The sequence below is a fragment of the Lacerta agilis genome, chromosome 10 (assembly GCF_009819535.1).
Source record: "Lacerta agilis isolate rLacAgi1 chromosome 10, rLacAgi1.pri, whole genome shotgun sequence".
NCBI classification, from domain to species: domain Eukaryota; kingdom Metazoa; phylum Chordata; class Lepidosauria; order Squamata; family Lacertidae; genus Lacerta; species Lacerta agilis.
The window spans coordinates 24,330,176-24,339,193 of NC_046321.1; positions in this window are offsets into that span (position 1 = coordinate 24,330,176).

Below are 9,018 nucleotides of genomic sequence, written 5' to 3' on the forward strand. Positions count from 1 at the left end.
TCAATGTGTATTGCGAAAGATAACACTGAGGAAATTCTATTAAAGCTAAGAAGAGTTCTCTGAATACCTGATGGGTTGATAATTAACTGTTGATGTGTCTCTCTGCTAGCTCTCATGCGGTGTCTAACTTTAGATCATATGAGAGGTATTCAGATGCAAATCACCATTTTGAGGGTGTCTTTTTTTGTTCTCTCAAGCTACTGAAGAAAGGTGTGCTAATGATTCTCTCTAGGAGGAACAGTCTTGGGCTGGAATGAAGGCTAATGGAATCTGTGTGGAGAGAGACCTTTGATTTCAGGTCTGTTTAGAGTTATGTCATATTTGTAAGAAGCTGAGCCTATGCTTGGACAAGCATATGACATTTTGCAACTGTCTGGATGTATCATTTATTGTTTTGTGTCTGTTGAAGAACATTCTGTTAGTAAAGCTTTGAAACCATATTTTGGGTCTGGATAATTTTTATTCCAAGAGGAGTTAGTTTTTATTCATCCTATATTGCTTCAATCTATGCAATCTGCAACACTCTCCTGGGTCAAATCTATGCAATCTGAAACACTCCCCTGGGTCAAGCAGCCATTTTCATGAAAGTGCCTGTGTTTCAGTGCATTGTGCTTGGTGGCTTCTTTCATTTTCTGCACCAAAAGTTTAGTTGTTTATCTCAATAGGAAGCTGCCTTACATCAAGTCGGACCATGTGGGGAAAGAGCTGTGGCTCAGTGGTAAGGCAATTGCTTTGCATGCAGAAGATACCGGGTTCAATCCCTGGCATCTTCAGGTGGGGCTGGGTTAGAACCTTGAAATTCTGATGAGCCAGCCACCTGTAAGACTATAACAACATAGATAGACCTATGGTCTGACTCTGTATAAGTCTGCTTCCTATGTGCATTGGTTCATCTAGCTCAATGTTGTTTGTGCTGCTGTCTGGCAACAGAACTCCAAAGTGTTTACTGGATGCCATGCAGTGATGCTCTAGAACCTTTCACCACTTATCTGCTTTACAAGGTTGATTACAAGAGGAAATATACATTTGAACATAACACAGTAAAGATACTTCCCAAGTAGTCCTGCTGATACACTTGAGGTCTATTGACATCAGGTAGGGCCCTTCATTGTGCTCTTTTCAGTGCCTTCAAGCCTGGCATGTAGAATGTTGAGTTGTTGACATATGTTTTAATCTGGTTTTCAGCTCATTGTTGATCCCCCCCCCCTTTTAAAGTTTTTAATAGTTGTTTTCAAACTGTTTCTTTGCTGATAATTTTATGGTTCTTTTTCTTTGTGTAAATTGCTTTGAGGTTTTATTACAATCAAGCATGAATAAAATACATAAATATATGTGCTTGTCTCCGCTGTGGTATGTTGTATCCTTATGAACTATACACTAACTGAGCATTACACACATTAGTATGCAGTTCAGCTATTCGTGTGCACAGGTACACAGGCTGTACATTCATTGAATGTAACTTCTGAACACTTCATGTACCTGTCTCTATTTTACATACCACTGTCAATTCTAAAATCTGTCTCTATTTTAGCATATCCTGGGCTGACATCTAGTGGCAGTTTAAGGGAACAAATAGAGATTGAAGGATATGTCAGTTTCTCACCTTAAATTCAGTTCCCCACATTTCTGCATCAATTTCTGGTTTGTTTATTTTTTAACTCACATGAAAATTCTTCAGCATTTTAGTAAGAGAAAGGCCAGAGTTAAGAGTTGAGTGATCTGAGCTAGGAACAAAGAAGCAGGCTGGGAGATGTTTGATTTCTGCTCACATCCAAGGCTGTGGCTATGGGTGAAGCAGGACCCTCTTGAGGTGCTACTGCTGTGAACCCCTTCATTATAGGCTCAGGTTGTATATATGTGTGTAAATAAACCATATATCCCAAAGACACCACAGTCTCCACTGTGCCAGCACGAACCCTGGGTAAGTGCCTGGAAGCCATGGAACCCTTCACTGTTCAGAGTTTGGGGTGGCATGCAACAATATTTTTGAATGCAGCTTTGACATTTGAATGCACATTTTTGTAAGCAGTTTCTCCTAATATAAAAGGTAAAGGGACCCCTGACAATTAAGTCCAGTCACGAACGACTCTGGGGTTGCGGCGCTCATCTCGCTTTACAGGCCAAGGGAGTCAGCGTTTGTCCGCTTCCGCAGACAGTTTTTCTGGGTAATGTGGCCAGCATGACTAAGCTGCTTTTGGTGAAACCAGAGCAGCACACAGAAACACCGTTTACCTTCCCGCCGGAGCGGTACCTATTTACCTACTTGCACTTTGATGTGCTTTCAAACTGCTAGGATGGCAGGAGCTAGGACGGAACAACAGGAGCTCACCCCATTGCGGGGATTCGAACCACCAACCTTTTGATCAGCAAGCCCAAGCGGCACAGTGGTTTAACCCACAGAACCACCCGTGTCCCATTCTCCTAATATAGCATATTTTAATGTTACAGTATTTTCATCAATAAATTCATTGTATGCACACTTTCACTTAATATATGAATTTTTGTAAACATTGTTTGCCTAGAGAACTGCACCACAAAATTTGGGATGAGTATGAGTTTGGCTGTGTTGTGGCTCTCATATGGTTTCAGAAAGTGAATTTGTATTTGCATGTCCTTAGGACATGTTGTGCCTTACACCAGTTCTTTGGAATTTGGTGGTGGTGGAAGGGCATATATTCAGCCCTATGGGAAGAACAGGCATCATAATGTGGCTTGTTTTTTTTTTTAATTATTATTATAGATTTTCTTGATTTACAAAGGTGTGTGCAATGTCTCTCTTGTATTTCCCCCCACCCCCCATGTAACATTTTTAAAAATCAGTTTTGGTTGTTGAGACATTAGGAAGAAAAGGGGGAAAGAGGTGGGTGGGATGGGGAAGTGGGTGGGGTGGGGTGACGATGTTTCTATTTTACTTAATATATGTAGGGTTTGGTGTCAGCGTTGTTTGTGTAGGTTCTCTGTTGTTCACTTGTGCTCCTTTGGCGGTGAGAGAGGTAGAGGTTGGCATAGGGTGTGATTGTTCATTTGTGGTTGGCTGTGGTGATCTTTGGTTTCCTATGTGAGCAGGCTTTTTGGATTGGCGTGGGGTGCTGGGTGGTTGAGAAAGCAGCGGGGATGCTGTTAGAGATTTCAGAGTTGCCTACGTGCAGAATTGCAGCTGTCTATCTCCAAGCAATTAGTAGTTGGCAGAAAGCCCAGATCTGCTCTCCCTCAGACCCTTAGCAACGACCTGTGATTGGTCAATGAGTTCCTAAAGACTCAGCTCCGTGTGAGAGCTTTGTGGTTAGTGTGGTTAGTGTTGGTTGTGTTAGTGTGGAGAAAGTGGTCAGTATAGAGAGAGAGAGACAGAGAGGAAAAGATTTTATGTTTTGTTTCTTTTATTTTGTAAAGTCTGTAAATAGTAACTTATGGATGCTAGTTGCTTCAATCAATAAATACTGTATATAGTTATCCAGTGAGTTGCTGAGTTCCTGCGTTGTGCTGTCCAGTCAATTACACAACAGCCAGAAGCTTCCTGAAAAGTCTGTGTCTAACTCTGCGGTGTCCAGGAATACGTTATACTCCTGACACTAAATCTTAAGAGATGCTGCTGCTTTCTCCACCACCCAGCAACCTGCGCCGATCCCAAAAGCCTGGTGGGTGGGTGGGTGGGTGGGTGGGTGTTTTTGATCAGGCTAGCCATATTGATTTGTATGCTGTCGATAGGCTTGTGTTTGTTTTACTGGCTGCCCTCATCTAAAATGTTTATTTGAAGCCAATTTTATGTATGCTTGGGGGGAGGGGAATTGTTTACTGCTCTGGCTCAGGCAGCAAAAATTATTGTGCTAATGACCCTGTGGCCCAGGGCACCCAGAAGGAGTGCATGGCCTTCAGCAGCTGCCATTCAGAGGAATGTTGATTCTGTAACTATTGCACATAATTGAATTACTAGTAGTAATTGTTCAGGATTTCTACACCACACCATCCTGCAGCACCAGAACAGAAAGGATTTCATATGTGAATAGATCTCCTGCCTAAAAGAAACTGAAGAGAACTGCAAATAGTCAGGCCACCAGTATAGCTTGTCTGTTGAAATATGATTATTATATATCAAGTGTAAAGAGGCATTAAATTGCCCGAAAACTGTGGCTAGTCTAACTTGTTTGTTTCCACAAAGCAGCTATATTGTTACATTTCCCCATGCTCTCCTGCCAGACTCTTCTGGCTTAATTAAATAAATACAATGCATTTGCCCACTATTCAAAGTTTAAGGAGTTACTATACAAGGTTAAACTATTGGTCCACAACCAGAACTTTCACAGGGAATTGGGGCAAGATTTTTTAATTTTTTTTAATCAGGGGTGTGGGGAGAAGGAGGGTTGGAGCAAAGGTATTTTAGAGCTGTACCCTTGCAGAGCTTGTCTGAGGCTGGGGTAGGCCCATTAAATCCCTGGTTGGCTGGGAAGACCCTAGTGCTGCCCTCCAGCCAACTTAGCCCTCCGAGGCCCGGGGCAAGTATACCACCCCACCCCGCCCTGCATGGTGCTGGCAGCAGCCTTAGTAAAAATTGAGCAAGCCTGATAGGAAACCTTTGACCACCAATAATATAAGCATGAGGGACTATGTAAAAGTTTAAAGGAAACAAGTCATTCAATCATACAGCAGCTTCAGTGTGTACACTGGGGAAAGAGAGAGATTTCAAGAGGCATATCAAACCCAAGCACTTCAGACAATGCAAAATATCTCACAAGTTCTTTTGGCTGGGTTAGGTTTTCAATTTGGGAAGTTAGACTGGTGACTTCTGTGAGGGATCCTATTCCCTCCCCTTTCGATACTTCCCCAACGGTTACTCTCCCTAGGTTTCACTGACAACTAGGATGAATCCTTCAGTGTTCCTATGGGAGTTGTCTCTGGCGTACCTCAGGGCTCTACGTTTGAAAACCTCTTGCCACCTATGGGATCTCCCTACCAGGGTTCCCAACTACTGCAGTTTGCCTTCCCTTTAAGCAACTACGTGGCACATTTGGCTTCACTGTCCAGCCCTCTGTATGACAGGAGAATAAGCAAACAGTTTCCTCTTCCACAGGAAAGCTTTGTTCTCTCCTCTTAGTCACACCTCTTACTGCCAGAGTCAACGAACGTTTAAGCACATTTAACTTTATTAGGTAACTTGACAACATGGATGTCACGGGTTATTACTGGTACAAATCTTCTTCTCATGTAATTCAGCTTAGTTATAATATTTCCTGCATCCTTTTAGCAATGGTAATGACCTTTTCTCCCATTCCCCAAAGCCTAACCTCTTTCTAATCCTCCACCCCCAACTGCCAAACCCCCAACTGCCAAACCCCCAACTGCCTTTCAAGGTTGTTCCCCCTCCTTTTAGAATGCCAACTAGCTCCACCTCCCAGGGAACACCTACCTAACATGGGAGTCATAGGTTAACCCATGATGAACCAGGCATTATTCCGCCACATTTTCCATGTCTGAAATGTGATGTTTACATATAATATGTAAAGTGGAGTTGGAAGGGCTTATTTAACCAGGCAAGCTCTAATTTGTTTTTCTTCCAAGATCAACTTTAGTATTCTCACAGCCTGCTATAACCATCTGCCATACTTTTCTGTGTCAATCAAGCAAACATGTTGCATTTGCCCCTTATGAAAATGTCCTAATTGCAATAAATTGAGATGTACAAAGTTCAGAACTAGGATAAGTTTAGTTTAGTTTCTGGGACAATGTTGATTTGTCTTTTGGCAATGGGGGTTGGAATCCATGTACTTTTGGGCAGCATGAAATAAATTTTAGAGACAAGAAATGCTGGGAATGTTGGGTACTTGATTCGTGGATAATATAACTACTGATTTTTTAAAGTATGCAAAGGGATATATGGAAACAAAGCCAGTTGACCACACTTGATGCTATTCAGAGGAGTTGAGGGAAGAACACAGATTCTAGAGATAGATCACTTCCAAGAACATGTCATGAACTGTTTGGAAGCAGAGGAATGGTGGGAGGAACGTGCTGAGGAACCTCCAAGGGAAGAAGGCTCAAAGCCCAGCGATTGGTGGTAGGATGACAATGAGTGGTCAAAGGGAGAAGGAGAAGACGGGGAAGAGGAGGTGTCAGAAGTTGAAGAAGTAACAGGACTTAGTGAGCTGGCAGAGTCTGTGGCAGAGAGAAGTTCAGAATCAGAGGCAGAAGCTGAAGTAAGTGAGAGCAGAGCCATCTTTCCCATAGGGCTTCGTGGTGCGTTGCGCCAGGGCGCTGGCCTCTCAGGGGCGCCCCAGCGAGTTTGGGAGTTGCGTGGCTTTGCCGGTGGCTTCCCCTTTCCCTGCACATCTGCCAGCTGCACCCCATCAACCATATGGCTGGTGGGCACGCAGCTCCCCTCCCAAGCCTCCGCGGGAGGAGAGTGATCTCTGCAGAGGCTTAGGATGGAAGCAGCACCCCATCAACCATATGGCTAGCAGACGTGCAGCTTCCCTCCCAAGCCTCTGCGGGGATTGCTCTCCCGCAGTGGCATGGGGAGAGTTGCACCCCCCCATGGCTGGCAGTGCGCAGCTTAACCCCCCCCCCACACACTATCTATGGTAATTTGTGGGCGCTGGGCAGATATTTGCACCCTGGCACCGCATCTGCTAAAGACAGCCCTGGGTGAGTGGGAGGAGGGAGGCTGAAGAGTTTTTTGATTGTTGGAAACACTTCAAACCAACCTTAGCACAACTGGAGCCCGGCACGCTTCCCCTGCGAGTACCTGCCTGAAGCGTTTTTCCTTGCTGCCGTCTCCTGTGCTATTCAGCAGAGTTTTCTTTTCTTATCTTCTCTCACGCAACGGGTTGTGTGCATGCCAGCATATTACAGACAACAGAGTCCGGCTTCTTTCTAATCTAGAAGCTTTATTTTACAAGGCATAAATCTACATTCCTGGAGAGACGCAAGCCATGTTGGTGGCTTCTCCCTTCTCTCCGTTCTCCGGACAACAGAAACAGAAAGTATCACATTACAAAGTACAACAGTACACAGAGCATCCGGTGACGCTCTTCCTCCTGTGGGTGGGACAACTGGTTGAGCTTGTTAACTCTAAAAGCTCCAAACCTCTACACCCCCTCTTGTCCCGCACACAGGGGCGTTGTAAGCTTGCAGCTTACCTCACACAAACCCTCACAGAACTCCCCATGACGTTGGAAGTTCAGGGGCTTCGTGAACCCAACCCTCTGGTTCACCTAACCAGGACAGTACTTCAGCTTCTCCAAGCCGGTCTGAACACACACGTCTCGAAAGAGAACGTCTAGGTGTTTGGGTCTGGCCTTGACTTGTCCAGACTCTGCCACCAACAAACAGAGTTGGTTGTCCTCCCAAACCATCATGGGCAGGCAACTCTGAACGCAGATCTCTTGGACCAAACACCTATAGAACTCCAGTTCCCTGCAAAGCACTGACAACGCACTGTACCTGGCTTCTGCACGAGAATGAGCAATGAGGCTCTGGCACCGGGACTTCAGCCCGCCTAGAGCTCCTCCACACTGTACAACCATTTCAGACACAGATTTCCTGTCCTCGGAATTTGCCCAACCGCCGTCGCACCAGCGCGTGAGCTGGGGCTCACCGGTAGCTGACAACTCCAGACAAAACTCCTTAGTCTCCTGCAAACTCTGGAGCACTCTCACCATGCCATTCCAGGCATGCATGCTGGGATTTGCAGCCACCTTGCTGAACAGATCCACAGCAACTGCTATGTCAGTTTTGCTCAACCATGAAGGAAACAACAGCCTCCCAGGAGCTGACCTAAACACCTCGGGGCTCTCAAACTCAGAGTGTTCCCCGGTCTGACTGTCCTCACCTAGACACGTCTCCATGGGTGTTCTGACACTAGCACATTCAGACACTCTGAACTTCTTCAACAACTGCACTACCTTGCCAGTCTGATTGAGCAAGACACTACCGTCTTCGGCTCTGTCTACCTGCACACCTAGGTAAACAGCAACAGGGCTTAGGTTCCTGAGCTGGAAAGACTGACCAAGCTCCTCTGCGAACCATTGCACCTGTCCCCTGGTCTCCACCAGGTAAAGCATGTCCGCACCGGACTGCAGAACTAGCTCCTGCTCTGGACTTACTCCTGCCAGAAACAGGCAGCTATCAGCACAACTCTGGCTGACACCTAGCTTTCTCAAAGCTTCTTGCACGCCTGAGGACCAATCTCTGGCTGACTCCTTCAAGCCAGTGATTGCCTCGTGCAAACTCCACACCTGATTTGGCCCGTTGTCCTCGAACCCTGGCGGAGGTACCTCGTACCTCTCCTCATCCAGGTCGGAATCCAAACAGGCATCCAAACCAAAGTGGCTTGCCTCAAAGCTGCTTTGAGTCGCGACCGCTAACAGCATGCGCGTGGTTTCGCTTCTGAGAGAGGGCGCGTCCAGTACCTCGGAACAATGGACCCCCTCCTCCTGAGTGAAACCTCTGGCTACTGACCTAGCCTTGCACTGCAACTCGCCAGTTGCTGCCGTCTTGAGTCTGTACACCCAACGACCTTCTGACAGCGTCGTGGTTGTGCACACACCCAAAGACCTCATTGAGCTTACCTGCTCTACCATGGCATCCTGCCATTTCTGGGCCTCACCTTGAGATACCCTTTGAACCTTCACAAGGCTCTCCGGTTCACACTGAACCAAACAAGCACTCACGCTAGTGGCCGTGAACCTTTCGGGCAGAATCCCTTCAGTGGATCGTGCAGACTGCTGTGATACCACTTCAGATTCTCCCTCTGTTTCAGTTGCACTGGATTCCACCTGCACGTCCTTGACGTCAGGCATCTCACCTACAGACTTGCTGCGCCTGTGCATCCTAACTGAACCACCCAAGGATGACGTTGGCGCGCCTTTGGGCTCCTGCTTCACTGCCAAAGAACCCCCCTCTTGCACCAGGACGAGACCTGCGCCAGGCTCTCCTGGAGAAGAGTTGCCACACAAAGAGTCGCCAAGCGTGGCCTGCCTCCTAGTCCGTGACATAGGAGTTGCGGGTGCACTCCCAGGCTGCTGC